At 38.5% G+C, this 26819-nt stretch overlaps 1 long non-coding RNA gene across 1 annotated transcript; it reads right to left on the bottom strand.

Moving 5' to 3' along the window:
* Nucleotides 1-14417: 14417 nt before the first annotated feature.
* On the bottom strand, nucleotides 14418-26436 carry LOC147582076 (uncharacterized). Its single transcript, XR_015250551.1, has 3 exons — nucleotides 26317-26436; nucleotides 20559-20703; nucleotides 14418-16851 (listed from the first exon to the last, which is right to left on the bottom strand). It is a non-coding gene; the product is annotated as an uncharacterized LOC147582076 (long non-coding RNA).
* Between the last annotated feature and the right edge of the window lie 383 nt (nucleotides 26437-26819).

Raw genomic sequence — 26819 nt, 5'->3', positions numbered from 1 at the left:
TGGGCTGGATTTCTTTGTGGCATTTAGATCATTCACGGGGGGGGGGGGGGGGGCTAAAGGAAAGAGGTTAGTCACACGTTAGTGACCCACCTCTCTGGATCTATCTGCAGAGCAGTTCTTAGACCGTTTTATTGATGGTCTGATAGAGTGCTGATTGATAATAACACACAATATAGAAAACAACATGCCTGGTTGATCATTGGAATGTGAATGCCAAGGAATAAAGAATTGCAATGTACTTAATTCCATTATTTTTTTTTCTGTTACCAGAAATATATGACACAGTTCTAGCCTTGAAAGAGCATACAGTCTTTTAGTAAAGAAAAATATAGATGTGCAAATCTTAACAATCTCTTTAATCTTCTTAACAAAGAGATCCTTGATATTTCTGAGGAATGCTTCCAGAGTGTTTCTCCAAATCAGGAATACCACTGGAGCATATAAAGCTGCCCAATTCACTTGAACCTAATGGAATAGCTCTGAGCTGCAGTTTCTTAAATCCGAAGTTGCACAAAACCTGCGTGGCACCACCATAAAATGAACCATGTGATCGATGTGCCAAAGTTTGGACTACAGGTTCTTATTTGTGTCCCTTAATGCCTTATGATTTGAAGCAGAGTTTTTAAAAATCTAGATTGGATGAAAAAGGCTGCCCTGTGCTCACAAAGTATAACAGTTAATATGTACTTAGCCACCTTATACTTAGCCTTCCCGGACAAATGCTTTCATGATGACAATTTCATTCCAGTACAGGTCTGATTTGTTTTCAATGAGCACTTATTTTGCAGCCTATGCTCCTTCACCTCAGTGTACATCTTAAGTCTAAGTAGAAACACCAGGAGCAACATGAATTCAGTTAAAAAATACCAAACTCCTGCTACCTTCCAGGTATTGAAAGGAATACGCAGACAAACACTTCTGCTCTTACAGAAATGTCGCTCCACTGGGGGAGAGCCAGCTTTTAAACAAGTAAATAAGGAAATAAACAAGAATTTCACAGAGTGATAAATGCTTAACTGAGACACAGAATACATGACATGTTAGAGAATGACCAGAAGGTTGTTTTTATGAATAGATACTAGGATGGTCAGAGAAGACTTTTCTAAGAAGCTGACATTAAGATCTGAATTACCAGGTGGATTGAGCCATCTTCAAAGGAAGGATAAGAGCATTTGAGGCTAAGAGAAGAGCGAGTGCAGAGACCCAATGGAGGGACAGACTTTAACTTCCTGTGCAGAAGAAACAAGTCCAGTGAGAGAAGGGGAAGAAAGGCATGACAGAGAGTTAAGGATTTAAGCAGGGATTTATACAGGGGTCCTTCAGAGCTTTAATCAGAATAAGGAGACCGGGTTATACTTTAAGTGAGACGAGAAGCCATTGGAGATTTTTACACAGGGAAATTACGTGATCTGACTCATAATTTTAAAGACTCTCTCTGACTTGTATGTCGAGAATACACAGCATGGATGCAAAAGTGGAAGGCAGCCATTGCAGTGGTCCAGGAAAGAGATAATGAAGGCTTGGACGAGGGTGAAAATGGCAGATTTGGTGATAAGGAGTCATATTCAGGATATATCCCAGAGGTAGAACACAGGAATTCCTGGTGACTTCACATTATCAAAAAGTTTTTTTAATATTAAATGTTAAGTCAAATTCTACATGTCATAAGGGTTCAACTCTTAGAAATTTATCTAAATTGGGCTAGTACAGAGCGATTGTATATGAATAAAAATATTCATCAGTTTCAAGGTTAAAAAATGGGAAATCAAATGAGGAATTTTTAGATATCCATCCATCAAGATGAAGGTACTTTGATAGATTGTGGGTAAAATTTTATACAGTTAATACTGGTGGCATGAGTTTGCATTTATCGATGGGAGAGTATATCAGTGGTATATTGTTGGGTGAAAACAGTAGGTTAAATAACAGTATGTGTATATTAAAAATAATGGAAGAAATTTGAATATATACAAAACATGCAGTATGTCCACAGAAAAATGTGGAAGGAAATATACAAAACTATTTCTTACTGAATTTTTTATGAGTGCATGTTAATTTATCGTTAAAAATAACAACAATAACTATATTTCTCTTGGGAAAAAATGGGGGTTCAGTACCTACATTAGTACCTTCATTACCCACGGCTTTGTTTAAACTATTTGTTCAGACTTTTGATTATCTAAGTGTGAATTCTTTGTCAATTTAAGTTTTCCTAGTTTCCATGTGTCTGCTAAGTAGTTAGTAATTTGTCGCCGGATACCAATGCCCTTAAGAGCATGTTTTAAAAACAGAAGTACCAACAAAACACTCTCTGACAAGACTCTTCAATGATATTTAATGGTAAAAAAAGTGAGCACTAAGTTTTTATTTCTTCGGTAGGACACCTTATGTTTTCTACAAGAGACTTTTCCCAGATTGGGGCCCCCAAAGATCGTCATCTGTGAACATTTGGACTTTTGTCGAGCAGCCTATGCCATAACTAACTTTGCTTTTCTGACATTGTCAAATTATACCAAAAGCATGCTGTCCACAAACCTTTATACCATTTAATACTTTGCTACTCAACAACATACAGAAATAGAATGTTATAAATACTAATTATTTATATTACAATATTAAATTATTCCTGGTATTTTACAAAAGTCCTTGTGATTATTATCCTCAAACTATAACGAATTATTTTCTGGGATCCTTTAATTTATTCATTAATATAGTCTCTGATTTTCTTCCTTCCATTATTTTACACCTTCCTTCCTTCCTAGTTTTCCTCCTTCTTCCCTTCCTCACTAAGTGTTCAATCACTCATTTATGTATTCATTTGATAGAGATTTATTGAGTCTTATAGTGTACCAAACATTGCTAAATGTTGATGTTACAAAATGAGTATGGCAGAAAATTTTTCCTCAAGGAACCTAGAACCCATCAAATGCATAAGACAGAAACATAAAGCTGTAACAACAACCATGATGATGGTATAATTTATTAATGTTGATGCTGATTTTTTAAAACATAAAACAGGAGGGGCGCCTGGGTGGCGCAGTCGGTTAAGCGTCCGACTTCAGCCAGGTCACGATCTCGCGGCCCGTGAGTTCGAGCCCCGCGTCGGGCTCTGGGCTGATGGCTCAGAGCCTGGAGCCTGTTTCCGATTCTGTGTCTCCCTCTCTCTCTGCCCCTCCCCCGTTCATGCTCTGTCTCTCTCTGTCCCAAAAATAAACGTTAAAAAAAAAAAAAGAAAAAAAAAAAAAGAAAAGCAAAAACATAAAACAGGAAATCTTAAAAAAAAAAAAAAAAAAAAAGAAGAAGAAGAAGAGGAATTTTCCCTTCATGGACCTGCATCCTAGATCTTTAGAACTATGGTCAGTATACTCTGGATTCAGCGCATTGGTGTAAAAATTTGAGAATTTCAGGGCGCCTGGTGGCTCAGTTGGTTAAGTGTCCAACTTCGGCTCAGGTCATGGTCTCACGGTTTGTGAATTCCAGCCCCTTGTTGGGCTCTGTACTGACAGCTCAAAACCTGGAGCCTGCTTCGGATTCTGTGCCTCCCTCCTTCTTTGCCCCTCCCCTGCTCATGCTCTGTCTCGATCTGTCTGTCTCTCTCTCTCTCAAAAACAAATAAACATTAAAAACATTTTTTAAAATTTTTTAAGAAGTTCCCTTAGGATGGCACCTGCATAGTGTCTAAAAAGCTGAATGGTCATCATCCAGGCAATGGTGTTGCACAGACCAGAGGCAGGGGAGATAGGAGGCATTCAGATGAAACAACATTTCCAGCAAAGGTAGAGTACTAAGAAATAGCTTGGCACCTTCAGAGGTTACTGACACAGAGGACAGAAGGAAGCAAAGTGAAGGTTAAAAAATGGGTGGGATAACTAGAAAGGGTATTAGAAATCATTCCCAAGACCAGACAAGGCTCCTCCGGAACATACAGGAATCTCACTTTCTTCTCACGGCTTCTCCTGTCACACACCAAGGAGTTCCTGGCTACCCAATGTTGCTGCTACTCTCATAACTGGAAAGTGACTCAGAAAATCTTTTAACTGGGTAATTAGATGCTCAAGTTTATTAATCAATATTGCAGAGGCCATTTATGCCTGGAGACTTAGGGAACAGTGCCTGAAGTTTATTGCTCTTAGGGTTTTAGTTTCAGTCTCAGATTCAGGCAAGGGACACTGCCCTGGCTCCAACGTTTAAGGACCTCTTCTTTGGCTGTCCCAGGGTCATACTTTTCTCCATGAAGTGAGACATCCTAAGAGGTGTCCAAGGGACGGACAACTGTTTGCAGGAAATGGGGCTGCATAGGATCTGTGTGGATGAAGTGTAGAGATATGTCTGGGTTGTCAACATGTAAACATATGGGGTCCTTAGCTATAAAAGATGGACCCAGGGTTGAGAAAAGAAGGGGTAGGTTGTTTCTGGACATGAGATGTGTTGCCAGAGGCCAGTGGCAGAAGGGGCTCATTTCTGGTGTAGAATTCTCAGAAGTCTATGATCTTGACATTTGAACCAGGACTTAGAAGTTATTACGAAGGTATGTCCATTACGGGGAAGATGGATTCAGTGGTGTGCTAGAGTCAGTTTACAAAGTCTCAGGTGAATTGACTGCTGTCATCTTATCCCAGTGCCATGTTCAGTGGTATCATGTCGGTTGCTTGAAACTGGAATATTTACACCATAGAAATCAGCAAATGCTATAAATCAGCATCCCCACCTCTTCCCTGCCCCCTTCAGAGTCTCAGCTGTTAAACATTTATTCTCACGCCATTGTACTAAATATGCTTTATTATAGTCTTGTGAGTTTAGCATACAACTTTTAAACATTTAGACATGTGGTACATAAGTCTCTATTTAGGCTCTGCAAGTGTTCGGGGTAAGATCACCTAGGGTTAAGGCTAGGCTTTTGCTTAGCTGCTTAAACCCACTGGTAAATACATGGTTATCTCCGACTAGACAGAAAAAGGGTGAAAAATATGTCCTGATACTCTATGCTGACCAGAAGTCTATGATAAGACTCACCCTCCATTTCTTCTATTCCTATAATTTAGCCACATAGGATTATTGGAAGGTTGTCAGAATATGGCATATTGAAAGAATGAATAATCAGATTATGTTTTTATGGATTTAGACCCCTCCTCCTTTTGAGACATGAAAAGAAGCTGACCTTTTGAACTCTCTAAAACTCAGAGGTAACCAGGGCCCGATTATAAGATTTTAAGGGGTATGGTACACCGTGATAAGAAGCTTATTTTGTACGGGGTGCATTCTGGAAGTCTTAATATAAATCTAGATATCTCCCGAGCTATAGTCTATGATTCATATTTCTATTTTGAGTCCCAGGAACATTTTTTTTCCTAATATCTTGAAACTCAAAACTAACCAAACCTAGGATAATCTGTCCATAGTTGGTTTTCTGTATTTTGAAATATATTTTTATAAATGTCTAGGAAAGTCATTAAAAATGATAATTCTCTTCTCCTAGTCCCAGAGATTCTGATTTAGCAGGTATGAATGAGGTCCCGAAATTTGAATTTTAAACAAATTTCCCAGTTATTTTTGATGAACATGGTCTATGGACAGTACCTTGAAAATGTTAACTCAATCAAAAGTATCTGACTAATATCAAATTATTGGAAGTCCTCTCAGTTATTTGGTATTATAGAAAAAAATTGCCCTAAATACATAGGTTTTGGCCAACTCACACAGATACCACAGTTCATAACACATGAAATGAATTGGGTTCCCCCCAATTCATATGTTGAAAGTCCAACTCCTAATGTGACTATATTTGGAGATAAAACCTTTAAGAGGAGATAAAGGTCAAATGAAACGCCTTTATAAAAAGAGAAAAAAAGTACCAGGAGTGTGGGCACAGAAAGAAAAGGCCATGTGAGGACACAGTGAGAGGTAGCCGCCTGTAAGCCAGCAAGAGAGGTCTCACCAAAAACCAATCCTGCTGGCACCTTGATCTTGGGACTTTCAGTCTCCAGAATTCAGAAAATAAATTTCTGTTGTTTCAGCCACCCAGGCTGTGGTCGTCTGTATGGCAGCCTGAGCGGACTACTGCAATAGAATAAATTATTTTTTTTTAAAGTGGCAAGTGGCCAATAAAGTCAATGCGTGTCTTCAGTATGATGAAAATATTTTCTCCAGAAGCTGGATTCCATTACTATAAGAAGACCAACATTTAATTTCATCATGCTCTGGGAAGAGGACCGTTCTGATTGGCCAAACCAAGTACTCTGACTTTAAGGTTCGCATGTGGACATTTCCAAGCACTGACTCTTTGACTCCTGTTTCTTTGCTCCCATAATTTTTCCTCTGGAAGATTCGTTGTTTCTTTATCCTTTTTACATATAATCGGCAGGGTTACAGTTTGGTTTTATTGACTAGAGACCCGCTATATTGTTCTAAGATGACTTGGCATGTTTCTATTCAAATACATTCTATACATGTCAGTTGCTCGGTTCAATTTGCAGAGAAAGGTCTCATCTCCATGTACGTATTAGGCAGTCAGCAGCTTGGGGTAAGGAGAGGGGCTACCGTGTACCGGCCAGAGTAAATTTTCCTCCAATTTGGGCTTCCATAACAGATCAAAGAAAGGACATGGGAATGAATGATATAGAAAACCCTCTTTCTTAGGAAAATTGGTGACAGATAAAGTATTTTCTCAGTGGGCAGAATAGTTGATTAAGAAGCAAACGTCACCTCATGACCACAATGAGTAACTGAATGTTTATGCTTATTAAAATAGATGTACTGGCATGTGTAAGATGTGGTTCAGCATCCTCTTCTGAATTCAGATTATTTTTTCCCTAGTCACTTTTCTATTGTAAGTATCTATTATAAATAAGTTAGTTTTAAGTAAGCTATTTCTAAAAGCCCGAGGAAGTATATTTTTCACATTTCTTTTTATTTGCTATGGTAAAAAAGGAAACCTCTGTCTCAGTCACCGTGATTATTAAGTCATTTCTCCACAGGTTTCCAGGGACCCTCTGCTAACTAATTTCCATTTTCAGTTGCTGATGACTATATTCATTCAACTAGAGTGATGGAGTTTCTTTTCATTGGTTTTAAAATAGGGTCTTTTATGGAAGGCTTCTGCATATCACTGTTGAAAGTGCAGTATGCCATTTGTTTTTGTTAAAAGTTTCATTCAGGTCATACATGACTGAAGACGCCTGGATAGTGAGTTCTGCCCTGAATTCCTCGGGTTTATTACTGGGGAAATGTAGTCTTCAAGTATCACATAGAGTGAAGGGAAATCATATTTATTAAAAATAATTACCATTTCTCTATACTAAATTCTTTACACAAGGTACATTATACTATTATTCCCATTTTTCAGATGAATAAACTGAAAACCAAACAGGTGAAGTATAGTAGTTTGTGTATAGAATGGCATGAAAGGGGGAATTATACTAGCTTCCTCCATTGAGAAATGGAGATGCCATGGGGCGCCTGGGTGGCTCAGTCGGTTGAGCGTCCGACTTCGGCTCAGGTCATGATCTCACAGCTCGTGAGTTCGAGCCCCCCGTCAGGGTCAGTGCTGACAGCTCAGAGCCTGGAGCCTGCTTCAGATTCTGTGTCTCCCTCTCTCTCTGCCCCTAACCCACTCGCATTCTGTCTCTGTCTCTCTCAAAAATAAATCAACATTAAATTTTTTTTTTTTAAGAAATGGAGATGCCAGGCTTTAATCCCAGATCTATTTCATATAAATCTAGGGTGGTCAGTTTCTCAGGGCTTTCCATTTTAGCACTGAATCATGTATCCTTTTAGTTTTTCATCCTGTCAATCCTGGACAAACTGGGACAGTTGGTCACCTGACCAAATTCTAGGCTCTTTTCACAATACTAGATTGTGGTTCATGCAGTGGCTTTATCAAGAGATTTGCTAAATCAAATATTTGAAAAGAAAATATTAGTATGAAATAGATATTACTTCAAAATGTTAACCAGTTTTTTTCCTCCATGTTTGTTTGTATACAGTGGCCTTTCATACAATTAGTCGGGTATCCTGTTCTATGCTCATTGCTTTCAAGAGAGAGTGTTCAACAGGGGATAAGGAGTTGTTTCTTTGTTTATTTAAAGTTGAGTGTCTCTAAGCAATTGGAAAGTCTTTAAGAAACACGGTACATTTAATGGTATACCTGATGATGTATAAATATGAATTTATATTCCCAAAAGTGATGATGATGATGATGATGATGATAGCTAAAATATGTTGGGCACTTGTTATATTGCAGACCCACTTCTAAGTCTTTTACAAGAGTTGTCTTATAATTTCTGTATGAATTGTGTACCGTTTATTTATAGATGGGAAAACTGAGGCACAGAGAGCCATTCCAAGTTCACACATACACTAAATGCTAGATCCAGTATTCAACCTTAGGCAATCTGGCTTTAGACCCTATGCTTTTAGTACTACACCCTGCTGAATAGAAAATGATAACAATGGTTGCAGACAGAAAGGGTTGATTGCAGAGGAAGGAAGGATGAATTAGATGCCAGTATTTCCTTGAGAAAATGGCCAATAACTACTCAATCTTTCAGGGACCACACCTTAGAGGGAAGAGATTTAAAACAACAACAACAACAAGATATGTTTAGAAAGAATCTGAAACAAGAGTGGATTTGCGTTCCATTCCCAAGCAGACCCAAGATAAGACAAGATCCCAGAGTATAAAAATCATTGCATGGTTAGTCTAAGAGTTCATTCCTGAGATAACAGGGTATCAATTAGAATTTGGTTCATCTATCTGTAACAGAACTTCACAATAAGGGAGACTCAGACAAATAAGAGAGTTTTATTTGTTTGTTTGTTTGTTTGTTTACTCAAGAAGTCCAGTTATAGGAGCTCTCGCATCATCAGGTAACAAGTTTCTTTATCACCATTCTTATCATGTTTCTTATGCTCCAAAATGACTTCATGAGCAATTACATTCATATTTTTAAAAAGGAAGGAAGTAAAAAGATCAAAAGAACATGTCCCCTTTGAAAGTCCCATCCAACAACTTCCACATATATCTTAATTGGCCAAGATTTAGTCACATCACTACATTTGGTTGCAAGAATGGAAAGAAGTATAGTCTCTTGTTGGTCATATTGCTTCTCCTAAACAAAATAAAAGTTCTTTAACATAGATAAGGAGAAAATAAGTATTGTGCATGAACTGGAAGTTTCAATCAACTCCCCATAGTAGCAAAGGACAAAACCAGTAATTAAAGGAATCTAGTGGCCCAAAAGGGGCAGAAAAAGTGAAGGGGCTCACAGTTTCCAAGAAACAGCATGACCCAATAATATTGGAGGGATTCCTGAATGCCAGATGATCCAAAATTAGCAAAAACATATTCAGACTCAGAAGACCCTAAAGCGAAGAGGGAGGTACAACATAGCAGCAATCTGTATAACAGATAAAAATGAACACATTGAGAAATGATATTCCCTCATATGTGATACTGTGTAAGCACACCCATCATTAAATACCTCTTAAGTCCCTGAGAAATTGATACAATTCTAGAGAAAGTGTACAGGAGCCTCAGCTGGGCTGAAATTCATTTTATTCTGTCACAACCAAATGGGGTGGAGAGAGTCATTTCAATTTAAGAATAAAGGTAAATTTCTTTTGCATCTAGGATTGTAGACCAAGATTCATAAAAATTACAAGTGTAAGTGAAAGGAGGGATGCATCATTACATGTCAGTATCAAGATTGTGCTTAGAGCCAAATGAATATTCATGGAGCCCTTTGATACTGTTTGATTATATTTCAGCCTCTTCAGGCCCCATGAGTGTTACCTTAAGTAAGTACTTTGGCACATAAATAAACAATTTTATTATGAGTTAGAATGCATAGCTTTGAGTTCAATTGTGTTAGTTGAGCAGTTAAATTGTGTTGGTCTCCTGGAATTGCCATGACAAAGTACCACAGACTGGGTAGCTTAAACAACAGAAATTCATTTTCTCATAGTTTTGGAGACTAGAAATCTGAGATCAAGGTATTAGTAGCGTTGGTGTCTTCTGAGGCCTTTCTCCTTAACCTGTAGATGGCCGTCTTCTCCCCATGTCGTCACATGGTCTTTCCTCTAAGTGCTTCTGTGTTGTAATTTCCTTTCCTATAAGGACATCAATTATATTGGATTAAGGTCACTCTAATGACCTCATTTTAACTTAACTGCCTCTTTAAAAACCCTATGTCCAAAATATGGGCACATTCTGAGGTCCTGGAGGTTCAGACTTCAGTGCATGAATTTGAGGGGGACACAATTCAGTCCTTAACACCAACTTTGCACCAAAATGCTCCTGTGCTTATTACACTATCAGGTGGCATTTCATGACCATGGAAAGCCCCAGGATTATCTTTATCAGCAAGGATTATTGGCTGAGCACCCTCTATGTGCCCTCTGTTAGGAGGTGTAGGCTCATAAGACCCCAGTAATGTTCCGAGCCTCTCATTAACTGAGATTTCTGGATATTGAAATTCTGCACAAGGAAATTTTTCTACCTGCTCTCATTGAAATTTATTCTTCTATAGACGTAAGGAAGGACCCAAATACTTAAATTATAAATGAGCCCAGTACTTAAAAATAGCAAGTATGTAATAAGTATACATGATGTGAATAAATGTGAGGACAAAATATTGCTGTTAAAATCCCTCATAATTGAGTCTAGTTTATGATATTTAGTAGTTGTGTAGCCCTGGTTGCTCATGTTACATCTTCTCCTTAAAATGAGGATAAACAGGGGCACCTGGGTGGCTCAGTCAGTTTAACATTCAACTCTTGATTTCGGCTCAGGTCATGATCTCAGGGTTCATGCCATGGTTCTGACAGTGCAGAACCTGCTTGGGATTCTCTCTTTCTCTCTCTGCTCCTCCCCTGCTCATACTTTCTCTCTCAAAATAAATAAACTTTAAAAAAAATAATTAAATAAAAAATAAAATGAGGATAAATCATTATTTACACAACTTTGTTAAATAGCATGCCATATGCCACAGCCATTTTTGAGCTCTAATCATACTATACAGTAGTTCTTTTTGGAAACTATATTAATATTAATTATATATTATGATTTGTAGGGAAGAGAAACACCCTCCATTATTTCTATAAATGTTCCTTTCACTCACCAAAGAACCCCAATACATTAGAGACTTCTGCATAGGTCTGTCTTATATTACTGTCATCCTTCTTGGTGGGATTGAGAAGCACAAGAATGATATTCCTTTAGAGTCTATAGTGCCCACCAACTTCTATGTGTAAGATTCTCTCTTTGTCCAATTGATGTAGGGAATACTGGCTGAGGGCTTTCCTATTTCTGCTTTCTGAGTAATATACATACATTTTCAGGCTCCTGGAACATCAGAGGATTACTGGGGTAGGGGATAGAGAAGATGGCCTAGATCTAAAGAAATATTGAAAATGATCCTGTATCAGTTAGGTTTAGTTAGGTTATGCTGCTGGAACAAAATAATCCAAATCCTAGTGGCAAAAAAGAGTTTATTTCTTGCTCAAACTACATGTCCTACATAGTCAGACAGGAAAGGTTTTTCTTCTGTAGTCATTCTGGGATAGCCAAAGGGCCTTTCCTTTGACAAACGCATCCACCAAGAGTATGATGAATTGCATAAATTGCACACTGTATCTTAGTGTCTCTGCCAATATATGACATATGCCACTTCTGCTCACATTTCCTGCATTAAAGCAAATAAGATAATTATGCCTAACTCCTACCATGTGGCCTGGAAGAGAGATGGAAATAGTTGGTGAACAGTAATAATGTCTATTTCATTTAATCCCTTCCACAAGATGTTAATTCATTTCATCCCTTCCACAAGATGAAAGCCTACCATGCAACAAGAAATGGTTTAAGCACTGAGGATATAGAAATAAATAGATATATCTCTATCTTCATAAAGTTCTAATGTCCTAATGCTTATATAGTGTGTCATAGATATGCAGGCAATGGATAATATCAAAACAAGAAACATGGATAGAGATAGGAACATTTCTGATATTCTTACAGTACACTTAGGTAAATGTGACTGGAGAGTAGTGAGAAAGGTGGATGGTAGGAGGCAAGGCTAGAGAGGTAATGGGGAGAAGTACATATATAGGCTCTGGTTAAGCATTAGAAAGATTATTATTATGAGTGAGATAGGAATCCACTGTATGTTTTGCAGAAAGGATGACATCATCAAATTCATATTTTAATTTTTTTTTTTTAACGTTTATTTATTTTTTTGGGACAGAGAGAGACAGAGCATGAACGGGGGAGGGGCAGAGAGAGAGGGAGACACAGAATCGGAAACAGGCTCCAGGCTCTGAGCCATCAGCCCAGAGCCCGACGCGGGGCTCGAACTCACGGACCGCGAGATCGTGACCTGGCTGAAGTCGGGCGCTTAACCGACTGCGCCACCAAGGCGCCCCCAAATTCATATTTTAAAGGGTTAAGTCTTGTAAGAGAAGCAGAGTGACCAGTTAGATTCTCATTATTCAGGTGAGAAAGGATGAGAACATGGACCAAGGTAGGAACATTGGAAGTGAAAAGAAGAGATTAGATTCTGGATATTTGAAGATAAGCCCAATCACATTTGTTAAGGCTTAGCTTTCAAATAAGGATTTTAATTGAGTCTCGGTATAAAAAAGTAAAGGCTGACAAAAAGACACTGCTGTGATCTAAGAAAACTTGAATGGTGTGGATGGGGGGTTCTCCTTTGGTAGTAGGAGAAATGAAGACAATCTAAATGTTTATTTTCTCCTTCACTTCTCCACTTCTTTGTACTCCCATATCATTGTTACTTCTATTTTAATCATTAAGTTTTATTGCATTACCTCACTTCTTCCACAGCTGAACAGAGAATAACAGAGACAGAAGCTATTTCTTTCCTTCTCTATTAACTTTGCTTATAACGGAGTATGTGGTCAATAGAAGACATTAAATGAAGAGAATACTAAAAGTGGAATTAGAGAGAAAAAAGATATCACATTGTTGATTCTTGGTTCATTATGAAATATGGTAGAATGCTTTGGTTACTCTGTGTTCCTATTCATGGTTATAGTGTAACTATTCTATGAACAATTGGTATACTTTAAAGGTATACTTTAAATACTTTAAAGGAACTATATAGGTCCTTTAAAGTATTAGATTAGTTGCTAATATCTACCTGTTTTCTTCAATTCATAGCTAAACCCTCGGAGGGGGGGTGTGCAAAATAAAGAGCCCAGGAAAATCACACAATTCTATTTATCCTAGGAATGTTTCTGGATGTAAATAAGTAAAAACAGATCCATTATGTAATCCCAGCATGCCAGGGCACAATTTTAGTCTTGAGCGACATACCTTACTTCTAGGTTATGTACTAGTACATATACCCAGGAACTATTTTTCCCACAAATATTGTGGTATACTTACTATGTACCAGAGACTATGGTAGATACTAGGGTTACAGACATGAACAATCCAGACACTGGCCAAGTAAATTATAAGTATTTTTCATGTTACCAAAGTGAGTGTAGAGAAATTTATAGGAATCCAAAATACGGTTCAGGTAATAAAGAGTGATGAATTTGTGAAGTTCCTAGACCAACTTCTGATTGAAAGTCTATACCAGGAGTTCACAAACTATAGCTTGTGAGTCAGTTGCACATTTTTGTAAATATATTTTTATTGAAACACATCTTTGTCCATTTTTGAAATTTTTCTCTATGGGTACTTTCCTACCATGATGGCAGAGTTGAGTAGTTGTGATAGAAACTAAAGACTCACAAGACTGAAGTGTTACTATCTGGCTCTTTAAGAAAATGTTTGCTTCGGATACCTGGGTGACTCAGTCCGTTGAGCGGCCAACTTCAGCTCAGGTCATGATCTTGCAGTTAGTGGGTTTGAGCCTCACATTGGTCTTGCTGCTGTCAGCTTGTCAGTGCAAAGCCCACTTCAGATTCTCTGTCCCCCTCTCCCTGCCCCTATTCCTGCTTATGCTCTCTCAAAAAAATAAATAGAAAGAAAGAAAGAGAGAGAGAGAGAGAGAGAAAGAGAGAGAAGAAAGAAAGAAAGAAAGAAAGAAAGAAAGAAAGAAAGAGGGAGAGAAAGAAAGAAAGAAAATGTCTCCACACTTTTGGTCTATGTAATGGTAATAACAACCACAAAAATGCCCATAACTTTTAAGCGTGACATGCACAGAAAAAAATGTTCTTCCTAGTTCTATTGCATAGGGTTGGCATTGGCAACAAAATCTTTATCTTTATCTGATTTGGCCCATGAAAGCAAGTCCAACGAATAAGAGCACTTCTCTAGGCTGGCCTACAGGATGCCAGCATAATCCTGATGCATTATTTTTATACAAGGTCAAAAGAGCTTTTCTAAATATGTGCCAGTCGGTCTACCCCTCATTCGAAATTGTGAAAAGGAACCATACAGAAGCTATCTTGAGACCCAAGTGTTGATTTATTGGCTTTGGCAAGTCTTGAGCTCATGTTTACCTTGTCATGACAATAAAGTTATTGATATTGAAATAGAATCAAATTGACAGAAACCAAGAACTACAGCTAAACTGACCCAAGTACATTTTTTATTTATAGGATTCAGCAGAGTGTATTATATTGGCATTTAATGAAGGTCAAAAATGTCTCCAAAAAGAGAGACAACCTAAAATGGAACAACAACTTGACCAGCAGTTGTCTACTCATTAGGGTTTTACATAGAGAGTGCTATTGATGGTATGGCGTGACTCAATGACACAGTGACTATTATCATTGGACAAAGAACAATCCCCTCCAAAAGAAAATAGTATTTGCCCAAATATAGGATTTTTTAAAGAAAATGTCAATGACCACATTTGCACTCCATTATTTTCAGATTTCTAAAGAAGAAATTCTATTTTCCTTCCCACACAAGTTTTATATCCTTATTTTTTTTTAAATTTTCGATAAATTTGAATTCTTGTATTCCCTTTCAGTATTCAACCACATTTACTGAATACTCATCAGCATAATGGGCATATTATATGAGAAATCTCAGTAGGAGTGGGAAGATAGGCCCCATGTCTTTAAAGATACAACCTTAAAAGAGAGAGAACAAATTATAAAATATTTTGCAAAGCAGACAATAAAACAGTATACAGATAAACTCACATGACATGTTCGCAAAGCATGTAAAAATGTGGGGTTCCTTGGCATATTGGGCTGATTATCGGTTAATGCTGCTCAGAAGACGTTTGGTGGGAGCGAGCTTCATATGGAATTTGGAAGGAAGTTACGAAATTTGCAAGAGACCATAGATCAAGGGTCCATAAGCTACAGTCCACGTCTGGCTTGCTGGCTTTGTTTTTGTAAATAAAGCTTTATTGGAACACAGTCATGTCCATTTGCTTACGTATCGTCAATTGCTGTTTCAGGCTACCAGAGCAGAATTGAGTGGTTGCAACAGGGTTGGTATAGCTGGCAAACCTAAAATGATTTACAATATGGTCATTTCAGATGGCCGTGAAATGTCCTGACGCTCTACCTTAGAGGAGTAAGGAGCTAGAGGCAGAGACGCTGACTAGTAAGAAGCGCTTATATTATCATTTGTAAAATGATTGCGACATGGCTATTTATATCTATTTGGCTTCTTTTAGCTATTTCTGGCACAAGAATGGATATAAATTAAAATTAACATATAAGATGATAATCATAACTGTTTGAGCCTGGGTTTTCTTACTTGAAAAACAGAAATGATATCACCTGCAAACAGATCGTTGAGCGGATTATGTGGTGAAAACCTTTTTCTCATGAACTGTGGCAGGGTTATCATCCTGGAACCGGCCTCCCCACTGTCACTGAGTTGTAAATCTCAAGCTGTCATTTGGCTGAATCAGGATTTACTTGCAGAAATGTTTCTAACTTTTCCAAATGTTTTAGCACCTTCTTCTGAATGAGGAACTAGATTGTCCTCTCACATCATCCTTTAGGATTTTACTTCTGGACTCCTCACATTAGCCTAAGTGTGAATGGGAGTTTTAATCTGTGAAGGTCTCATTGTAAATGTAAAAGGGAATCTAGGACATTTGGCATTACTTGAAGTATGTCCTAAACCAATTTTAGGATTCTTTAGGAAACGAAAAACTCATATTTTGATCATCTTTTTTTTTCAGAATTTAAGGAGAGAAACCTTTAAGAGGACTACATTATCCACAAAAATATTCTAAGTACTGCCATGCTATAAAGTCCAGCTGTGAAACTAGTCCTACCTCATGTATAATGCACTAAATACCAAGCTGCAGAATTTAAAGTAATTTTAAGAATTATGGGTGGAGATGAACACATTTCTCTTTAAAGGTTCTACTAAGTTGAAACTCATGCAAATATGCTGTAGACATTTACATTCTTACATTGGAATCCTCCAACCCCTAAGATCTGAAATGTGCTGCATGTTTCCAAGTACTCTCACATTATTGGTTTTATCCCTTAAACTGGTTTGGGGTACAGGTGAGAGTAGTTCTTCCTTTTTTTTTTCCTTCTAGAAAGGTTGAGGTTTAGCAGGTTAAGGGACTAATTTAGATCCAAATCAGAATTGCCATTAATGCTCAAGTCTTTGCCAATGATTCTGCCAATGATTCTGTTTTGGGGAAGGCAAGTTTCACATTGCATAAAAACTTTCTGAATGTCTAAATCTATATCTATATATCTCTATTAAGAGAGGGAGAGGGAAAGAAAGAGAGAGAAATCACATTCACTCTATGCTATGCTAATGATTATGCTGAGTATCCTTTAAAAGGATATTTCATGGATTATGCTTCTTTTTTGCAGTCACAGCAGATGTAGGACTCAATGCTTGTGTTGAAGAGGATGTTACGCGTTCCTCAATTCATGGAAACTTCAAGCCTGGAAAACGGAGGACTCTGGTTAATATCTCTAGAGACCCACAGGGATTGTCATGCTCCATAAAATTGTTTATGCATTTGTATATAGTGCGTGATCATCCTGTCTTGGCAAGAGGACACAAGTTAAGCACCTTCCATATGCAGCAGGGAAATCCCCTTCGGCAAGGAAGTCTACCTGTTGGCAAGCACAAATTATGCTAGCTTTAGTTTTACTATGTCAAAAGGAACATTCACCATGCTTAATGAGGGGCATTGGATTAATGCTGGGTGTTTTTAGCAAGTGAAGGAATGTTCAGGTGCTTGGGAAAACAAGTCACCTGGAGGGTACAGTGAAGGTCACTTACTCATTGAAAAATCAATTATTTTCGTGGCAGCAAATAGAGTCTCTAATGGGCATATGGGGAGTGCATGTGCATGCACATACACATGTATGTTGAACACAAACACATATTTTATTTACTTACTTATCTATTTAAATTCAATAGATACTTACTTATCTATTTAAATTCAAATTAGGTAGCACACAGTATAGTATTGGTTTCAGGAGCAGAACCCAGTGATTCATCACTTACATATAATACCAACAGTGCTCATCCCAACAACTGCCCTCCTTAGTACCCATCACCCACTTAGCCCCTCTAGCAACCCTCAGTTTGTTCTCTGTATTTAAGAGTCTCTTAGGGTTTACTTCCCTCTCTGAAAAAAAATATATTTCAGTTACTTTTATTGCCACTCATGTTTAATTTATAAAGCTGAGAGAGCAACACTATCTTGCCATGATGACCAGTCAATTATTCAAGTAGTCTTTTCCTCCATTTCAAAGAGGAAGGCCTGAGAACATGGTTCTGTCTGGATATATCCCAAGAACCCCCACTTTGTGTGCCAATTTGATTGTTCTGCCTATTAATTTTTATACATTTACTGTGGAGTGTTCTAAATTGGCAACTAACATGGAGCCAACAACAAGCCATTGATTTCATGTTCAAGACATTCTTATTTTATAGACTCAGGGAATATAGGAAATAGTCTTGTCTTAGAGAACATTTTTGAAAGTACCTATAAGGGGAATTTTATGGTCAAATTCCAAAACTGACTTAAAGATATATTTATGTTCAGAAAAATTCATTTCTTTGACCAGCCTTCCATGATGCCTATAATTTCCACCCTGAGCATCATCATCCCTTTAGGTTGTAGAATTCCTTAGAATGGCTAAAAGGATGTGTCTTGTATAAAACGAAGACACTAGGAGTTGTGTCTTTGTGGACACTATTGGGTAAATTGGTGTATCTAAATAGTCTGTTCGGTAAAGAAATTGCACTGGGCCTGTAAGTTTTGATTGATAGTAGAGAGGATGTATTTATTCAACCACTTATTTATTCAAGCATTCCCTATTTCTTTATTGAACATGATTTATTGATTTTCCACTGTGGAGGTTGAATGTCCATAGGAGATGCTAACTGCTAATCTTAGGTCTAGTGAATTCAGTGGCACCATATGAGGCATCCCAGTGCACAAAGCACAGAAAAGTCTAAAGTCAGGAATGGAATGTTGAGAATCACGAAACAAGAAATTGTATCGAAGGGTCAAGGTCAAGTCTCACCACCGTCTTTCCTGTGGTTTATTCTGACCACCGCTTGGGATAGCCGAAGTGGCATAGGAGACTGTTGAATGTCTTGGGACAACTTCCATGGTCGTGGGGCACCCAGTAGAGCACTGTTGCCTGCCCAGGAATGTACACAGGGCTTTTTGCATGGTAGATCTCTGCTATGGGCCTCTAATATCCCATTAGTGTTCTAAGTTAGAGAACCTGAGCCAGAATCTTAACATTGAAGCCAATAAAATGATTCTTTAAAGAAAAAAAAAGATGCTGAGAAAATGAACATAACTTTAAAGCAAGTACAGAGGTCCTAAGTCAAAGCCAAGATCCTCACAGTGACCTACAAGGTTCTCATGATTCATATGTTCCACCCTCGCACACTCCCTATACCTCTTTGGACTCAGCTGTCTCCACTCATTACAGAATAAACACTATGAAGACAGGAGATGAGGTGTTCATAGTACCTAGTACTGTGTCTGGCAAAGAGTAGGCACTCAGAACACGCTTCTTTAGAGCACTGTGTGAACAGTGAATACGTTTAACCTCTCTCTCTAACTGCTTAATTTTCAGAGCCTCAGATCCCTTGTTTATGTAGATGAGAACCACACTGCCCATCTTCCAGAGAGGCTAAGAGGATAAAAAAGAAAAATATACATAAAAGATCTGGCATGTGTGTCCTACATGAAGTCAGTGCTCAATAAATTTTTGTTTTGCTTCCTATGCTCTTTTCTTCTCTATGTGTAATAATAGCAGCTAATATTTACTGTACTGTTACCATATGCCAGGCTCAATGCTGAACGCTTTATAAGCATTGTCTTCATTGAATTTTCTCAGGCCTGTGAGCTAGGAACTATTACTACTCCCATTTTATAAATGAAGATTAGAAAAGTTCATTTTTCCAAGATCACACAGTCAGTAAACAGCCAAATCAGGATGCAAATTAGGTATACCTGCCACCATAATCCCATCCTTTGCCTTAGCAAATACAGTAGGAAATACTTAATTGCACTCCTGAGCTTGAGTTATTGTTCATGCTCCAATAGCTGGTGTATATAGGTGTCCCTTATGACACCATAGTCCATTTACATGTTTGTTTATTTAAGCTCAAGATAGCTTAAAAAGCCTGGCTCCCTTGACAAGTTTGTCTGGACCATCTTCATAAAACTTTATCCCTGACTCTAAAGGATTGATGTGAAGGTTTTCACAATATAGAAAATAGATTTGGGTCACCCGGGTGGCTCAGTTATTCAAGCATCCAACTCTTGGTTTTGGCTCAGGTCATGATCTCATGTTTCGTGAGATCAAGCCCCGCGTCAGGCTCTGGGCTGACAGCAAGAAGTCTGCTTGGAAGTCTCTCTCTCCACCCCTCCCCAATCATGCTTTCTCTGTCTCCCTCTTTCTCGCAAAATAAATTAATTAATTGAAAAAAGATTTTAAAAATATATAAAATAGATTTTTCATCTATGATTGATCACTTACTTGCAAGGAGCTGTAATATAAAATTATATTTATACATATTATTTTGATTATAGCATATTTTTGAATTCTCAAATCAACCTTATTACATAGATATTATTATCCCCATTTTACCAACAAGATCATTGGAGAGGTATGCTAGAAAGTACCCAAGCCCTTAAGAAACTATGGAATCTGAGTATCAGCAACTGATTTTCATAGGAGTTAACATAACTCAAAAACCTACTTCGGTCTGATTCTAATGCCTGTGCTCTTAACTATTATATTAAACTATAAAGTACTATATAAATGTGAGGATTTATTATACCTTTTCTTATACCATTATTCCACACGGAAATTTCTGCTCTTGGAATGCCTTCATAAGAACTTTAAGTTCCCATCTACAGGAACCCTCTTTGCAATCAATTATTCAAGGAACTGAGTTGACAGTTGCTCTCACAAGTATCCAAAAATGAAGGCCAAAAATGACTTTGGCATAATAACCCAAATACTCACCAAGTGTCTATCTGACCACTTTGGCTGAATGGAGAGGTGCTTAGCTGTAAAGTAATAGGCAGTTCAGATAAAACATTTAAATGTGCTGTCTAAAACCCAAAGTTGGCAATCTTCCCAAAGGGGTGTGCCAAGGTCCTGACCTCTTCCTGGGCAGAGGGGAAGGTTGCAGACTCTTCTCTCATTGTTGATGTTCTCAATTGCCAAGAGTGCATGCTTGCCAGCTTCCAAATCAACTTCTGGTCGAGATTTGAGATGGAGACCACTTCTGTGGAGCGAATTAGGCATCTGGAGAAACAGCATTAATTTTGTTAAGCTTCTCAAAAAAAAAAAAAAAAAGTTAGGAGCACTTGAACATCCCCTACGCTGCGTATATGATCCGTCTGCGGCACCGTCGAGCCAAGGTTATCCTTCTCTTAAAAAATTTTCCCAGCAGAGTTGGAAGACTTCTTGCTTCTCCTGCATGATTATTTTCTATGTTCCAATCATTTTCATTGTTCCTGTTCTTTTCCATGTTTGCTAGCAACGCCAGCCATATTCTGTGAGTTTAGAACCATTCAAATTCCTTTTGTAGCTTAGTACGACTCCTAAACATATTCATCATTGTCTGTTTCCGTTTGCAACACATGTCACCTTTATGGGATATGTCCACTTGCATAGATGCCGGCTTTCCTTCCCAATCCCATAGGTACTTCCACACTGTGTCTCATGGCCCCGCCACTGGACGGTATTACCTCTTTGGGGTTCACCGACAGCAAGATCAAAGGCATGATGAGATGACATAAAGCTGTAAGCCACCAGATTCATGACAGCATCCCAACGTTTGGCAGGAGGGCATCGTTAATATTTGAGAAGATTCCCCGCTTTTGGCAAGAATTCTGCCCACAGCTTTCCAATTAGCATGCTTTATGGCTGGAGAGAAGTTGGTTTCTCAATTGTAAGTACCTTGTCTGACTGAAATCTTATTCTGCCAGATAAATTACAAAGGAATTTGTACAATTTTACCCAGACTCCAACTTAACCACAAGATTAATATGAAAACAGGGCCCTCCCTCAAGTCTCCTTTCAGTTCTTCTGAGAATTTCCTTCATTATGACTTCCAAAAGCTCTGCTTTGCTAATGGAACATTAAATGGTATTCTTACCAGGAGGTGCAGGATGGAGGTTTCAACTAAATCTTCTCAGAAGAAAGATCTAGATTGTGACATTGCATTAGGGAATGCAAGCGAATCACTTACCATGACACATCGTTCTTAGTTTCTGCTTGCTATGAGTTGAAATATAATGAATAGAAGTTGAGCTGAGCAGGACTAAGACTTAACTTCATACACAAAATCTTAACAGTGTCTCTTCAGGTTTATAATTCACACCTCTGGGGAAAATCCCCAAGCATCAATAGGGAATTTTTCTAGTGGTATTATACTGTTTGAAAATATTTTAAATCTGTGTCTGCGTCTCAGCAAGGTCCTATTTGGAATGGCTTGTGGTTCAGGGATGTTCTTGACTTCTTGTTGCATGAAGGGTCCCAAACATCTCCCATTAGAAAGGATCTAGTCTTATTTAATGTGACTTTTTGCCACCAATCTGTTTTTACTGAAAACCTAGGGGCTAACACTTCAGTTAATCTAAATTTGCAACATGTTGGTAGAAAACATTATTTCCCTTGTGATATTTATGGTTTGATTAAAAAATCAGAAGCAAAAGAATTTTTCTGCATTAACACTGTGTACACACACACAAAATCTCCCGAGGTGCCCATCAAAACAAGTATCCATCATTCTTTGATTAACAGCTTTAACACATATGTATCATGCTTTGAAATTGAGATATTATATGTAATAGCTCATTTAATTTTCCAGTTAAACTTGAATATAGGTAAAGTAGTTGTTATTCATATAAAACACATAAAAACCTCAAAGTATATACAGTTCATCATAATTATCATATTGTGTTTCCACTGATACTTTATCATTAATAATTATGATAATAATATAACTTTTTTCACATGAGAAAATAAGGTGTCTTATGGTAATAGTAAGCAAGCCAATATCTCTTTGACAGACATGATGCCGAAGTATGATTTTATTTCTAGACTATTTCCAACCTTTCAGTTATAAATCCTTCGAAGTCAGGACAAGTTAGGCTTTCTCTCCACGCACAAAACCTAAGGAGACTCCAAAAAAACTCAGCAATCAAGATAAATAACATTTTACAATGATATTTAAAAAGCAAAAAGTATAGTACAGCTGCTACAGAAAACAGTATCCAGGTTTCTGAAAAAGTTAAAATGGAACCATGGTCCAGCCATCCCACTTCTGGCTATATATCCGAGGGAATTTAAATCAGGATCTCAGAGCGGTAACTACCCTCTCACGTTCATTGCAGTTATTTATAATGGCCAAGATATGGAAACCACCTGTCTGTCAATGGATGAATGGATAAAGATGTACTCATATATAACATATATGCATATGTATTTATACTTATAATACACACACATATGAGTAGGCACAATGGAATGTTACTCAGTCCTGAGAAAGAAGGAAATCCTGCCATTTGTAACATACATAGAACTTAAGAAAATTATGTTAAGTGAAATAAATCAGACAAAAACAAATACTCTATGAAATTACTTGTACTGTATGTAGACTCTAAAGAAGCCAAACTCATAGAAACAGAGACTAGAATGGTGGTTACCATATGTTGGGGGTGGTGAAAATGGAGAGATGTTGGTCAAAGGGTACAAATGTCCAGTATTAAGATGAATAACTTCCGGGGATCTAATGTACAGCATAGTGACTATAATTAATAATACTGTAGTATATACTTGAAAGTTGTTAAGACAATAGATCTTAAATGTTCTCACCATAAAAAAGAAGAGGTGGGGGCGCCTGAGTGGCTCAGTCGGATGAGCGTCTGACTTCGGCTCTGGTCATGATCTTGTGGTTGAGAGTTCGAGCCCTGCGTCGGACTCTGCTGACAGCTCGGAGCCTGGTGCCTCGGATTGTGTCTCCCTCTCTCTCTGCCCCTCCCCCGCTAGTGCTCTGTCTCTCTCAAAAATAAATAAACGTTAAAAACAAATTAAACCTATTAAGTGTTAATTCACTTTAATATGTGATTTTCTCTCTTCACCCACATATTAAGCTACAAGCAGTAAGGAATTCTGAGTGTACTTCCCTATTGCAGTAGATTGCTGATCATTGAGAACTATTTAGCTCTATGTAAAACTACATTTGGACAAAAAGAAGAACCATCCCTCCTCTTAAGAGGCTATTTATCAAAATGGAAGAGTCACAGAGGCAGCAAGATACAGAGAAAAGAGCAGTAATTATATTATTTGTTCTACCTATGTGACCCCAGGTAAGTTACTTAACTTCTCCGGTCTTCCATTTCCTTATATGTGATATAACCATTTTAATATTCAGCTGTTAGAGGACTGTGAAAATTAAATGAGATAACCAATGTGTAATGCTCAATCTACTGCAGTCATTGAGGAATTTTTTTCCCCTTCTTTCTTAGTAATATCCTATCTCATTTTTTGATAACTTAAGCTTTTTTACTTCAAGATCCCAACCAAGTAGGCGATCATGCTTGTCTACACAGGAGCTTTGCAATATGTGTACTCGAGGGTTAGCTCTGCTTCCCCCACCTTTCCTGACCCTGAGCTACATCCCTTCCTTGGCTGTCTAACCCGGGGCATACACCAGATGGCAGTGTCCCATTGAGGACAGGGTCCTCCTGGCCTTTCAGCTCACTGACCAAGTGGCCAGTTGCTTGGCCATATCTCTATGCATGTTACAGGTCAATAGCATTAGCCTTGGGGCCTAGTTGATGTTCAATGTAAAAATAAACACTGGAAAATCTCTGTACACATTCTATTCCCCTTCGACTGCAAAGCATTTCATCTACAAGGTCAACTGGAAGAGGTGCATATGTGCTATTGTAGTGAACATATACTTCCAATAGGTTTTTGTCAATATTTACATTTCAATGCTCTTTAATCAGAACATAATCATCCCTACAGCATATCTGACACATATTGTGAGGCACCAGGGCTACAGACACGAGTAATCCTGGTCTATTACCTTCAAGTAGTTACTGTTTAGTGGAAAAGACAGAGTACCATGTGGTCATTGTTATGTTGTTTAACACAGATGACTTTACAATTTTGATCAATAGATGTATCTCTCTTGGAGTTAATGCATTTCATGGATTTTACTAAGCTGACCGGCCTTCAGCTCAGAGCTCTCAAATCTCATGGATGCATAGAGTTCTCCATTTAAAATGTGATGAACATTTCTGTCTTGCTGTAATCCATTGTGATTCTGAAAGCTTTTATCATATTCACCTTTCAATACTAAAAGTGGTCTATCTAATAGTTGTTGTTTCGTCTATTAATTTATCTTACAAAAATTTGCCACAGGATGCCAAGTACTACGCTTGGAGAAATATAAATATAAGTGAACTATAGTGCTTAGCCCCAAAGGCTGTGAGTCTAATAAAAGGTTAATAATCGGTTAGAAATTGAGGTTATGCCAGGTGAGTGTGGTGCAAGTACGTGAGAGTGTGTGTGTGTGTGTGTGTGTGTGTGTGTGTGTTGTCCTTGGTGTGTGAATGTGTTTGTTGAAACTAAGGACCACTCTCTGTGCAGGACTCACAAAAACATACCCCAGCTGGGATTGGCAAACTAGAAAATAATAACGAGTTAATTTCTTCTGGTCACATTTCTTTCCCTTTCTGCCCTATTCACTTCCTTCCTGTCTCTGTCCTAAGCCTCCCTGCCTCTGACCAGGAGCAGTCACCCTCCCGTGACCTCTAAGGACTCACAGGAATCTGATTTTCCTACAGACCTGCCAGCTGGGGCCTTGGGAATCTGATCTACTCTTGGACCTTTCACAGGCTCAGCTGTGGCATTTCAGAGTAGGCGCCACACAGATCCCTGCCCCATTTGTGTCCCGATATGCGTAAGGACACTGCCCACGGCATTCCAAAGATCTCAGAGACCCTCTCTGCCCCTGGGGCGGCTTGCTGCCTTCAGGAATCTTGCTGCTATTACTACAGGAAGCTCGGCAGGGAGGCAGATCATTGGGTTGGTTGGCTAAGTGGAGTCCCCAACGTGCCTATCAGAGCTGTGCATGACTGACATCGCACTTCAAATTCAGCAGCATAATTATCTGAGATTGAAATGAAAAGGGATTATTAAGCCCTCTGTTCTCCTTTCTCAAAGTGTTGGTGTCGTGCTATCTCCTCTGTAAAAGAGGGAAGAAAATAAATAGTCCCTGAATTCCTTACTTATCTGTGGCATATTGGAACGGCCATCTGCTTTTTTTCTTGCTTTCTTTCTTATTATTTTTTTGGCTGTTGGTGATGCATTGGGGAGCATGGTAGTGACTCTCTGTTCCTTCCTATGATTCTCAAGGTCTGAGACCGAGCCTGGGAATCTGCATTGAAAAAGTGCACCATGTTTTTTCTGACACAGCCTAAATGGAAACCGCTGCCTAAAGTTTCCTCCTAACATAATATACTGTGATTATTATTTCTAGAATACAAAAAAGTAGGTGCATGATACATGGTTAGATAAGAAGATATCTTATCTTGGGTCTGCTGACACCTGGTCAGCTGGCCACTCTGCATCCTGCATGAGGCCAGCTTGTGTTTCAAATGACAATTGTGGTACACGTGGAAAAGGCAGACGGGTGCTTACAAAGATTCCACAGGGTTCTAAATAAATGAATGAATGAATAAGTAAATAAATAAATAAATAAAAGCCATTGTTCAAAGCTGCAGAAGGAGAACCAGAGAAAAACCAGGTGTGACTTTGGAAATGAGATGATAAAATAATACAAATTTCTAAAGACGAAGGGAGGTACTAAAGAATGAAATGGGGGGCGTAGGCCCTTACCTGAACCAGGGTCCGAGTATTGTGAGGAGCTGTCATGTTCATTCTGTAAAGCCAGTCTTGGGACCTGAGCCACTACCAGACAGGGCAGGCTCTGGGGAAGGATGACAGTCCCAAGGAGGGAAGGAGAGCAGCGAGGGAGGGTCGCACGGGTGCAGGTGTTCTAAAGATAGCAGTGAGGTCTAGCATGACCCACTGCTGTCATCTAGAAACGTCTATTTCTGGGTCACTGTAGAGACGACAGAAAGCCAGAGAGGATGATCATGGCTACTAGTCAGCGAACACCTGTGCTGTACCAGGCGCAGGCCTCTTGCCGGCACATTCCTTGCAACAGTGGAAATGGTTTCCCGTGAAGAGAGTGAAGCTTGCTCTCTGGGACCCTCACTTGCCTGGGCCCCATCCGGGGTCCCGGGAGGGGCCTTAGAAATGTGTCCACACAATTGTTTATAAATGTGCTTATAAAATTCACAAAGTAGAATATTGTTTTCTATTTTTATTTATCCAGA

The sequence above is a fragment of the Puma concolor genome, chromosome B1 (assembly GCF_028749965.1).
Source record: "Puma concolor isolate L17-30 chromosome B1, mPumCon1.1.hap2, whole genome shotgun sequence".
Classification (NCBI taxonomy): domain Eukaryota; kingdom Metazoa; phylum Chordata; class Mammalia; order Carnivora; family Felidae; genus Puma; species Puma concolor.
This window is presented reverse-complemented; position numbering and strand designations above follow the sequence as displayed.